Raw genomic sequence first — 12,735 nt, 5'->3', positions numbered from 1 at the left:
GGTATCAGACTCCTTGACAGTTTGCAATGCTGCCTTCTCAAAGAAGCTTGCAAATGTCTCCATTTATTATTTGAGTCAGTGTGAGTTGTAAGTAAAGAAAGAATGAGGAGAAAGCCCTCTCAGATGGTCATCTGGGCCTTTCTACTACAAACAGCCTTGCTAACTCTGGGAATCTCAAGCCATGCTATAGGAAGTGGGGAGGAAAGTAGGCTTCTGCGAATGATCCCAAGTCCACACTGCCAGCGACATCCAGATGAGCACAGTCTATTTGTGCTGGGGTCAGTGGAGAAGAACCTATTAGTCAAGGCTCAAGGAAGGCTTTGTTTTTTCTGTCCCTGCACAATGGTCCTAATTCATTACATGCCCTGGCATGCAGTTGGTGTCACATGAGTGTGATGACCACCTCTAGGTTCTGATCACACAGGGTCCAGAGGAACCAGAGCAATGACTGGATCTGAGAGGCACCAGCTTCCCAACCATCCCAACGCACTGTACAGTAACTGCACACCCCCCGCCCTGCCACTCCCCCATCCCCCCCCGCCATCTCCTTCCCTAGGGACACAGCTAAGCTAACACAAGAGAAATGCAAACAACAAGCTCAGTCAAGGACAGAGCCAGGTGCTGGCAGGCAGGGCAGAGGGTTTAGTGCAGTCAGCTGGGGACCCAGGGGTGACTGATGTCCTGCAAATAACTTCTAATTGTAAGTCTGGAAGGGAGGATGCAATAGAAAGAAATAAGGAAGCTTCTACTCACTGACCACGTACTGCAACTAGTGCTATGTGTATAGTAATTCTATTGTTCAAGCTTTTCAATAAACATTCAAGATAGGTATTGTTCAGCCATTGACCCAACAATATTATTGGCTGGTGGCTCTGTGCCAGACCATGGGGAGAGCAGAAGCAAACTGACCCAAGTTCCTGCTGCCATGGAGCTTACCTTCTAATGGGCAAGCATTCAGGAAAGAATTGGGCAAATGCGTGTAAGTGATGACAGGTGTGAGTGCACCAAAGGAAAGCTGAGCTGCTGGGTCAGCGAGTGGCAGGCAGTCGAGAAAGGCCTGGGGAGTGAGGGAGCTGTGGAGGTGTCTGGGGCTTACCCCTCTGCCCCCAGGCATGGGGAGCAGTCAGTGCAAAGGTCTCGAGAGGCAGGCTGCCTGATGTTGAGGGAGGCCAGCGCGACTGGTGTCCAGTTAGAAAGGGGAAGGTGTGGGTGTTGGGGCTTAGGACAGATAGTTACAGGCCACACTGGGCACTTTGCACATTGTGCTGAGTAAGGAATGAGATAGTGTGCTAATCTGTATTGTGTTGCTCTAAAGAAATACCTGAGACTGGGTAATTTATAAAGGTTTATTTAGTTCATAGTTCTGCAGGCTGTACAGGAAGCACGGCACCAGTATCTGCTTCTGGTGAGGACTCAGGAGCTTAAAATCATGGTGGAAGAAGGGAGAGCAAGCATGTCACAAGGTGAGAGAGGAAGCAAGAGAGAAGTGGAGAGGTCCCAGACTCTTTCTAACAACCAGATCTCACATGAATTCCTTACTGCTGGGAGGGCAGCAAACTATGCATGAATGATCCATCCCATGACCCAAACACCTCCCAATAGGCCCCACCTTCAACACTGGGAATCACATTTCAACATGAGATTTGGAGGGGACAAACATCCAAACTATATCAGATGGGAACCGTCAGGGCAGTTGAGCAAAGACGTGACAGGATTTGGCTTCCATTATGAAAGCATTGCTAGGGACACTGGGTGGAGGATTAGACCACAGAAGGGTCAGAAAGCAGGAGGCAAATCAGGAACTCCCCACCCCCCGCCATATTCAGATGATGATTCTCAGCTCACAAATGTGCCTCCAAAATCTGATGGCACCATGACCCTCTCCTGGATCCTCGGGTGACTTTGCTCTGCCTTTAAATGGAACATATACACGGGCAGCCACGAGATCCTGCACGATCTGCACCAGCCTCCCTCTGCATTGCCTTGCTACCATGGAGTTGCCTTCTGTTCTCTCTCTCTCTTACTTGGTGATTCCACCCGAGACCGTGTTTCTGGTACTTACCTGGCCCGTGTGCATTTCCCTGATGCCTGCGGTGTTCTCCTCCACTTCTTTATCTGGCTAAGACCTGGTCACCTTAACCATCTTCAACCTTCTGTTTCTCAGGGAAGCCACTCCTGCCTCTCGCAGACCAGCCTGGGTAGGGCTTCGTACAGCCTAGGGATCCCCCCTCTACTTTGGTCACACTGCTCACTTTTGGGAGTACCTGCTCTTTTTGGTCTCTTTCTTTGGGCTCCAGTCACCAAGGCCAGGTCAACTTCTCTCTTGTTCACCCGTCAGCACTTAAGCCAAGTGCACAATCCCAAAAACCTGATGGCACCACGACCGTCCGGAATATTTGGACCCTTGACAAGGAATACTTTGTGAGGTGAACAGAATACTTGCCAACATCACACAGCTACTAAGCGGGCAGATCAAGGATCAAACTCCTGCTTCCAACTTCTTCCTGGCCCCTGGACCTTAACTCAAGGCTCAGTTTAGCCTCAGCTGGTGACAGCTGGTGAGTAAGACATTCAGTTTTTCTGGGTCTCGGTTTTCCCAACTATTAAATGACAGGGTTGGATGCTGAGTTCATTTCCAGGGCTCCAGGATCTGCAAATGCTCCCCTAGCCCATCTGACCACAAGAATTACCCAGGCCCGGGGACACTTGTAAGAATACTCACCTGAACCTGCAGAATCACAGCTCCAGAAGATGAACCTGGGATTCTCATTCTGTTTATTTGTTTGTTTATTCAAGGGTCCCAGGTGAATCTTATCACCAAATAAGTTTTGGAAATACATTTCTAAGGGACTCCTTCCCAAAGGAGCTTCCCAGAACAGAAAGGTCAAAGAGGAGGCAAAAACATGATTGTAGTGGCTATTTCAGCACAGCAACGGTTCCTTCTCAAATGTCTCCTCTCTATTATAAAAAGAAACTTTGCATCTGAGCCTGATATTTATTTATGCGAATTATTTTGAGGGATGAATGGAAGTCTCCAGAACTTTCACGGAAAGTTCCGCTTCCTGGACAACTGTAAATAGCTCTGCCCTGACAAACTTTGACCAAGTGCAAATTAAGGAACACTCAAAAGGAGCACAAGCAGAGATGAGGACACTCTCAGAACTCCTGAAAGGAGAGGCAGAAGCTCAGAGAGGTTAATCAGCTTATCTGAAGTCACACATCTGGTAGGTGGTAGAGGTGGAACCAGACCCAGCCCTCTGCATCCCTGGCTGGTATTTTTCCTTCTGAAACACAAGAGTGCATCAGGGCAATGTTGCTTCTGCACAGAAAACCGTGGTGCCTACACTGGAGCAAAAGGTGCTCCAAGAACACCACATGAGTGATGACCCGCCCCAAGAGTAGTGCGTGGCAGGGAGTTGGCACCCTCAGATAGGGGTAACTGATCAACTAACCCCACCTTCTTATCACTATGATCTAGGAATAGGGCACTTTTCAGACTTTTTCATTCTCTGCCTTGTTGGGGTAAATTTATGGAATACATTAGACAATTTCCCACCAGTCAATTGAAAATATGTTTGATGACTTAAAAAATAATCAATGGGCTGGGTGCAGTGGCTCATGCCTGTACTCCCAGCACTTTGGCAGGCCAAGGTGGGAAGATCACTTGAGGCCAGGAGTTCAAGACCAGCTTGGGCAACATAATAAACCCCCCATCTTTATAAAATTTTAAAAAATTTGCTGGATGTGGTGGTGCATTCCTGTAGTCCCAGTTACTTGAGAGGCTGAGGAGGGAAGACCACTTGAGCCCAAGGGTTTGAGGCTGCAGTGAGCTATGATTATACCACTGCACACTGGCCTAGGTGACAGTGCAGGACCCTGTTTCTTAAAATAATAATAATAATAATAATCAGTGCTTGATCAATAATGATCCAGTGCTAGACCAAGGGAGACAGACTTATTCTCATTCTGCCATTTCCTTACCTCTAGAACCTCAGCTTTCTCATCTGGCAAATGGGACGATGCCTCCATCATTGTGTGGTTCATGAGGGTTAGATGAAATACTACACAGTATATGACACAGAGTCAGTCAGTATTTCTTAAATGCAAGAATGGGCAAATGAATGAGAGGGAGGAAATCATTTGCTCTGCCCTGGATGTGAAATCTGTCCTGTTTCCTCCCAGCCTCACTGTCTCTATCAGCTGTGCAGTAACTGGAACTGGACCATTCTGAATGAAGAATCTGTGGTTGAGGGGAGAGTGTGAGTCTACACACACTATGTGATAAAGGTAGACATGAACATCAAATGTAGAAACCCCCATAGAATCCATTGTCTTCCACTCAATGGAAGCGAGCTCAGGCTCAGTTGACCCCAGAGGAGGAGGGAGAACATGCTGGGCAGTTTTAAATCCTATACCTGTTCCTTTCCTCCCTCCCTCCCTCCCTCCCCCCCCCTTCTTCCCTCCCTCCCCTCCCCTCCCTCCTCCCCTCCCTCCTCCCCTCCCTCCTCCCCTCTCCTCCACCCTCCCCTCCCCTCCCTCCCTCCCTCCCTCCCTTCCTTCCTTCCTTCCTTCCTTCCTTCCTTCCTTCCTTCCTTCCTTCCTTCTTCCCCATTTTCCTGCTTGAAAGATGGGGAGGGAAGAAAGAGGAAATGTGCATACTCTGGGAAGAGGGGCAGTTTTGAGTCAGAGACCTGGGATTTAATCACTTGTTCCCCGCTGACTGACACGGTGACATTAGAAAAGACAGCAGCCATCATGGGGCAGACATTCAATAAGTACTTGTTGGAAATAATACATGTTAGTTGCTGGGCAAAGCTCTATGTGTATTAACTCATTTGATCCTCACAGTGTTATGCTGTATTAGGTGCTAGCCACAATATACAGATGATGGCACGGAAATACAGAGAAGTCAGATAACTCATCAAGGGGACATAGACCATAAATCGCAGACAATCTACCTCCAGAACACACGCTTTTAACTCCTCTGATATAAAACACTCCATGCACACAACTTCCTGGAATCTCCTTTTTCTCATGTGCAGGTGGCTGGTGGGATGGGGCGATGCTTGAGCCTAAGTAATTTCCAGTGCTAGGATTGGGGCTAAGGAGAGAGAAATGTTCCCCCAAATCTCTGAATACCTCAAAGGCTCATGTCTGACATAGGAAAACGAGGAATACCTCAAAGGCTCATGTCTGACACAGGAAAATGAGGAAGAGGCAGAGACTGCATACCCAGGGTGGACAGTGGGGAAAGCAGATGGGAGCAGAGACTCCAGAGAGTGACATGGAGGTGCAGCTTCTAAGAGGCCCCCAATCTACTGAGCACCAACTCTGTCCTTTCCATAAAATCCTTACAATGACCATGTAAAATAGGTGCTGTTATTCCCACTTTGTCAATGATGAAATTGGAATTCTGAATGATGAAAAAACATGTCCAAGATCGCACAAGATACTGCGGACATAGGCTTCAACTTACGTCTGTTTGGCTCCAAAGTCCATGTTCTTCCTCCTATGCATACTCCACATTTTTGTCTAGAGCTGACCCTGTGGATAACATACTTGTCATGTCACGAAAACGTCTAGGACATGCTGTTGCAGAGCAATGCCTTCTACAGTGCACAGTTACAGTCGTGTGCCACATAACAATATTTTAGTCAACAACGGACCACATATACACACCTTGGTCATCCCATAAGATTATAATACCATATTTTTACCGTACGTTTTCTATGTTTAGATACACAAATACTTGCCCATGTGTTACAGTGGCCTGCAGTATTCAGTACGGTGACATGCGGTCCAAGTTTGTAGTCTAGGAGCAATAGCCTATACCATATACATAGGTGTGTAGTAAGCTAGACCATCTACATTTGAGTAAGTGCACTCTGTGATGTTTGCACAACAAAATAGCCTTCAATGCATTTCTCAGAACATATCCCCATCATTTAGCAACACATGACTGTACTTAAAATGTCTTTGAAACACCACCATCAAAGTCATTGCCAACATGGGCTACTCTGAGTGGCATCTAGAAAGCTGGAGCAGAATGGAAGCTGACTCAAGAAGGAAGGTGGCTGGGAAGCTTAATATAAGCTCCTATAAACCTCTTAATGCTTTCAAGACATTAGCACTGAGTGACACCCTGGGGTTTCCTGGCTTTAATTTAAGACTCAGGATGGATTGGCTAACGAAGCTGCTGAGCAGCATGACAGTGTCTATTAGCAAGGAACTTAATGGTCCTTTCGTAAATTAAAATATTAAGCTCTCTACAAATCACAGACTTACTCCAATATAGTGCTGACCCTGGGGAAAAAAAATGAATCACAGACCACTGGACCATGAGAAGAATCTCAGAGATTCTGCTCTTGGATGAGGAAGCTGAGGCCTGGAAGTATTAGGTAGTTCCCCAAGTCTATGTATCTCTGGTCAAGGGCCGAGTCAGGCCTAGAACCTCCAGCCCCTGACCCCAGTTAGCACCCAGCATTGGCCCATGGGTCAGGAACAAAAGAGATTTCCACTTCGATTAAAATCTGGACATGGGCAGATAGTTCTGAGCACTTTTTGAAATGATTTGTTTGGTTTTTTTGTTTCCAGATTTTTTTATCCATCTCCCAAACTAGACAGTAAACTTTTCCCTCCACTATCTTGGTCTTGCTGTGTCCTGAACACTTGGCTTGATGCCTACACACATAGAAGGTGTTCAATAATATTAGTAGAAGAAAGGGAAGGAGGAAAGAGGGGCAGAAATATCTGTTAGCACCTACAATATACTGCACACTACAGTCACATTTCATTTTCTTTGTGTGTTAATGTATGTCTCACATTTATTTCCCTCCTTTCCTTTCCCTTCCTTTCTTCCTTCCTCCCTCCCTCTCTCCCTTCCTCCCTCCCTCCTCCTTCCTCCTCCTTCCTCCTCCCTCCTCCTTCCTCCTTCCTCCTCCTTCCTCCTCCTTCCTCCTTCCTCCTCCTTCCTCCTTCCTCCTCCTTCCTTCCTTCCTTCCTTCCTTGACAGATTCTGGCTCTGTCACCCAGGCTGGAGTGCAGTGGTACAATCATGGCTCACTGCAGCCTTGACCTCCTGGGCTCAGGTGATCCTCTCACATCAGGCTTTCGAGTAACTGGGACTTCAGGAGTGCATCACTATGCCCAGCTAATTTTTGTATTTTTGGTAGAGTCAGGGTTTTGGCATGTTGCCCAGGCTGGTCTTGAACTCCTGAACTCAAGCAACCCGCCTTCTTCAGCCTCCCAAAGTGCTAGGATTACAGGCGTGAGCCATCAAGCCCAGCCTATACCTCACTTCTTTCTAAAATACAGCTATAGTCCCCATTTCCGATGAGGAAACTTAGGTGCAGAGAGGTAAAGTGATGGGTTAAAAGTGACTACTCAACTAACATGTAGCAGAGCCAGATTTGAATCCAGGTTTAGATGCTTATCCCGTATTCTTTTCACTACACAACCTGCTTACTGAGAATAGGCACTCACCCATTCAATGCATATTTATTGTGCTCCAACTCTGTGCCAGGCACACTTCTAGGCTCCTGGGATATTTTAGTGAACAAAACAGATCAAGACGCCTGCCCTTGCAGAATTTACATTTCATGGGAATCTAAAATTTCAGTGATGTGGATCAGAGGAAAGGGGAACGGCCCAAAATGAAACACCCAAGAGATGGACCTTTCGGGGCCACCACGTTGGGCTGAGCTTCCTACCATGTCTGTCTCAGGCTTCATGGAAGCTTCCCTCTGGCAGACAACATTTAGGGCATTGGGGAAACACACAGTCTTCACCCGCACTGGGCCTGGCTCTTGGAAACCTAGTGGGGAGAGCAACTTAAAGCTGAGCATGTCCCTGGAAGAAGTGGACATTTGGATATATTCAGATTGTCCCATTGTTTTTCTGAAAATCTTGCCCACCCCAGTGAGCCTCCAGCTATGCAAATGAACACTAGAGGTCTTCTGAGGTGGAAGCATTTGAGACCATGGCTCCAAGAAGCAAACATGCTCTGAACACTGTTGGGAAAGTCTAGCTCTCAGTTGGACGGAGACGAAAACTCGGGCATGGGTCCTGGAAGACAATGGGGGAGACGGGGCAGAGGCTTTGCCCCGCCACTCCCATGGGAGATGCGAATATTAGCATCCTTCTCATCTGAGGGGTAAGATCTTGAAGTTAATGAAACACTTCCTGGGACTCTTAGGAATTTCTAGGAACGTGCATAGCCATTTTGAAGTCTGAATTATAGCCCCGCTTGGGGGAGAAGGCCATTCTCCCAAGATCTATGCAGCAGTCCCTGGAGCTCCAAGTTTTGAGGGCTCTGGAAGAATCTGGAGATAGCAGTGGCAGGGAGGTTGGTGTCTCAGGATGGGCTCGGTCAGCAGGGGCAGTGGAAAGGCCTCATCAGGTGGCTTTGTTGGCCATGACCATCAGAGCTAGAGCCTAAGAACATGTCAGGCCCTGAGCGGTGGGGGACCCCCAGAAATGCTGCATAGGTGCTGTAAGAGGCACTTGATTTCCTGCTGAGGCAAGAGGAGGGCAAGGCATGGAGTCTTTCTAGCTGGGATGTAAGTGTAAAGGAGACCTTATTTTGTAGACCCAGGGTGTTGAGGCCAGTGGACAGTTGCTACATATAATAGTTGCACTTTGCTTGCCAGCAACTAGGGGGAAAGAAGCAGCACAAGAAGAGGTTAAACCTAATGGATTATTCCAAAATGCCAAGCCCATGAACCAGCCCTGAGTACCCACCTGGGTGACTCCTGTCAGGCTCCTCTCTCCCCACACCTTTCTCCTCCCCAACCCTCCTTCTGGGGTAATCTTCTTACAGCTAATGTCAAGCATTTCTTCCTCTACAATCCTCAATGTCTCCCCATTGCCTTCAGATGGTCCCAATTCCTCAGCATGGCATGTGAGCACCTCCACATCCCAAGCCCCTCCAACTTACTGCTCTAGATTCCTCTATCATTATTCATTTTTTACCAACATTATGTCCCAGCCCACATGATCCAGCCCCACCATACCACTGACTGAATCTGGACACGCCTTTGTGTGCTAACTCCTCTGCCCAGGGCACCTCTCCTCTTAGCCTTGTTCTTCATCGGACACACTTTTCATTCTAATGAGTTAGCTGGAGCATCATAGCCCTGGGAAACATTTTCTGGAAGGTTTCATATGGGGTTGAACTGAGACTTCCTGCCTTATGGGCATGCTTATCTTGTACTCTCCCTTTATTGGTGCATGTAGAATTCAAAGTGGCATTGATTTGTTCCCCCCCACTAGACAAATGACATTCTTGAAGGCCTGACTTGGTGTTAATTACCTCTGCATCCTTACAGCCTAGTACAGTTGGATGCAAAGCAATGCTCTGAAGAGTTTGTTTAGTGAAGGAAGGGAAGCGTGTGGATGAGCTATGGTCTTGGTCAGTATTGCATAGTCACTCAAGGGCCAGCACAAAATTTAAGGGCGTTCCCAAACAGCTCATTAATTATAGTAAATAATACTTAATGCAATATTTTAAAAATCCGTATTTATGCCTCAAGCTCCATGATACACATGCCTCGAATTTAACATACAGACAGGATCTGAACCTGTACTTGCATGGCAAATCACTTGCCTCCCCTTAATCCCAATGAGTGAGCAATGAGCTGGGACTTTGGGGGACTTTACACAGTACATGGAGTATGATGAGTCCACACAGTACACGAGTGGCTGAGTTAGCACTGCCACCATGAGACTGTAGAGGAGGGGATGGATTACAAAAGGAAGATGAGGGCAATGTTGAAGGTGGTGTGTTAATCAATCAGGGATCACCAGCAGCCAACTCTGGCTAATCATACTCAGAAGAGGAATATATCCAAAGGGTATTGGATGGCTCCTGGCCCTGTCAGGAGGCTGCAGTTCGGAATCAGCACTCCAGGTCAGGTACAGCCTGATCAGGACACCACTGCTGGCACCTGGCACCACCCATACCACCACCCCTGCCGCTACTCTGATGTCTGATTGGCCTCATGTCCTGCATCACACACTCCAGGGACAAAGTCCCGGGCAGAAGTGTCCAGTGAGCCAGGCCTTGAAAGGGTCATGCTTGGGTGTGTGACAGGTGCATGGAACGACGATTGTTAGGTTTTTGTGGTGAAAAGTGAGTAGCTGTGTCCCACTGCTACTCTACACAAATGGAGGGTCCCCAGCAAGAAAAGGGGTTGCATGGTTGGATCCACATGACGAATACCATAGATGAGGCTGAATTTTCCTCTTGGGAGACTGAAGTTATTAATTAAAATAGAGAACTCTGGAGAAGGAACAAACTTGTATTTTTTTTAAATGGCAGAAGGAAAATACTAAATTGGTTTCACTTTTAGGAATGTATTTGGCCCCATCTAGGATGCATTTGGACTGTGTTTTATTGTGAGCACAAGCTGTGGGGAGACTGAGGCCCTTTTGTACTTCCCTGCACAATTTTACCAAAGAGCTGCCTCTCTCAGGGGTGGGATTGGGGTAGAGTCAGAGCTGCGCTATGATCCGTGCCTCTAGCATCTTTATGATATTACATTATCTGGTTTATCTAACCAGTTATAGACCTGTAGGATGGCAGGGAGCAAGGATCCTTCTAAGGAATCATCCTTGTGCTGCCCTAAATACAATCAGAGGTTGAGTGGTCAGGAGGAGAGCACCAACTCTTACTGGAACCCTCTGCTGTGCAGGTGCCATGCATGCCTTGTCTCATGAAAGACTCATGACACCCACCCAGCAGTGCTACCATTATTAGTTCTACTTTACAGTTGAGGAAATGGAGGCTCATAGAAGGTTAAGTATAAGAAATTCAAGATGACATATGGAGTTAGATGTGTCAGAATCAGATTTGAACCCAAGTTGGTCTACCCCAGAGACCCTGTTGCTGCCTGGCCAATAAAAGCCGTCCCTTATTTATTAAGCCTTTGAGTATTTGACATTCTCCTTCCATAAGACTTCATGTGATGAAAATGGCTGAGCATATCAATGACAACACTCTGCTTGCTTGCTGACTCTGGTCTTTACTCTGGATTCACCCAGCCCTTGGGTTTGCACCCTGCTTCCAGCACACCCTCCCCGCAGCTTGTTAAGGGGTGATATGGTTTGGCTGTGTCCCCACCCAAATCTCATCTTGAATTGTAGATCCCATAATTCCCTCTTGTCATAAGAGGGATCCGAAGGGAGATAATTGAATCATGGGGATAGGTTTTTCCTGTGCTGTTCTCATGATAGTGAATGAGTCTCATGAGATCTGATGGTTTTATGCAGGCCAGTTCTGAACATGCTTTCTTGCCTGCTGCCATGTAAGACATACCTTTGCCTCCCTAGCCATGTGGAATTGTGAGTCCACTGAACCTCTTTTTCTTTATAAATCACGCAGTCTTAGGTATTTCTTCATAGTAGTATGAAAATGGACTAATACAAGGGGCTCTGGTGCCACCTCCATTTTCCAGCATTCCAGCCATTAACTTTTTTCTTCCCTTTTCTTTTTACCTTTTTATGGTGGGAAATTTCAAACCTGCACCAAACAGACCCCTGATACCTATTACCCAGCTTTAATAATTTTACTGACTTAAATTTGACTTCAGTGTACCCTTACAATGTTCATTAGCATTCCTTCCATCTCTAGGTCTCCTTACCAGGGAATTTTTCCTTAGAATTCAATGTTAATTTTACTTACTTTGTTTTCGTTTTTTTAACCCATCTTCAAATTAGGTATCTCTGAAAGCAACAAATCCTTTTTTTAGGTCTATGCATTTTAATACTTCTTGACAGTATTAAATGGCTCCTGAAACACGCAGAATGACATGCATATAAATGTTAACCTTCTGCAAATTTGTAACTCAGTTAATCTCTAAAATCCTCTAACCTCAGCTCAGTTTTCCAAGGCCTTGTTTCCTTAGGCTTATAATCATTGCTTTGTCACATTCAGATAGATCCAGGTTTCTTTTGTTGTTGTTCCTTTTGCATTTTGCTAACCACTATCATTATTTGCCATTCAATAGAGTTTAATTGAGTACCTACAGTGTGTAAGCAGCCAGGTCCAAACAAAAAGTTTCTGGGGCTGGGGTTGAAGTCACCTCTATGTCTGTAAGTGTCAAGGAGAGATCCTGGCTGTCACAGACCAAATGCTCACTGAAAGCTCCTCGAGAAAATGTCTTTACTTCCAGCCCTAGGTCTGAACATCGCCATCTGTATTTTCACGGTAAGGCCTTCCATCTTGGAAGCAGGAGGTGGGATTTGAAAACACATTAGCCATTGATTGGCTTTGACTTTGAGCAAGCAGCTCTCTTCTGCCGGTTATCCACACTCAGTTACTTCATCTGGCCTCTTGGGAGCTCTTTGAACAGGCCAGGCCTGCTCCTGCCTTAGGGCCTGGCTTTGGTTGTCCTCTGTCCTCACTACCTGGCTCACTCCTCACCCCTTGCAGGACTCAACCCAAAACCCTTTCTCAGTGAGCCCTGCTGTAATGCTTCCAAGGCTCTCTCCTTCATTCTTTTCTTCTCTATTTTTAGAGCACTTATCAACTTCTAGCGACTGTGTGTAAATGTTGAGGTCAGGGATTATTGTTTTTTTCATGGATAGGTCCCAAATGCTAGCACCAAGCCTGGCATGGGCACGCTGTAGATGCTCAATAACTGTTGGATGAATGAAAGAATGAATGATTTTGTTTCCACAGAGGTAATCACTGAGCAAGAATTTCTGAAGCACTTTAAGACTTGTCTCCTTGATAGC

Source organism: Pan troglodytes, chromosome 3, assembly GCF_028858775.2.
Source record: "Pan troglodytes isolate AG18354 chromosome 3, NHGRI_mPanTro3-v2.0_pri, whole genome shotgun sequence".
Lineage (NCBI taxonomy): Eukaryota > Metazoa > Chordata > Mammalia > Primates > Hominidae > Pan > Pan troglodytes.
This window is presented reverse-complemented; position numbering follows the sequence as displayed.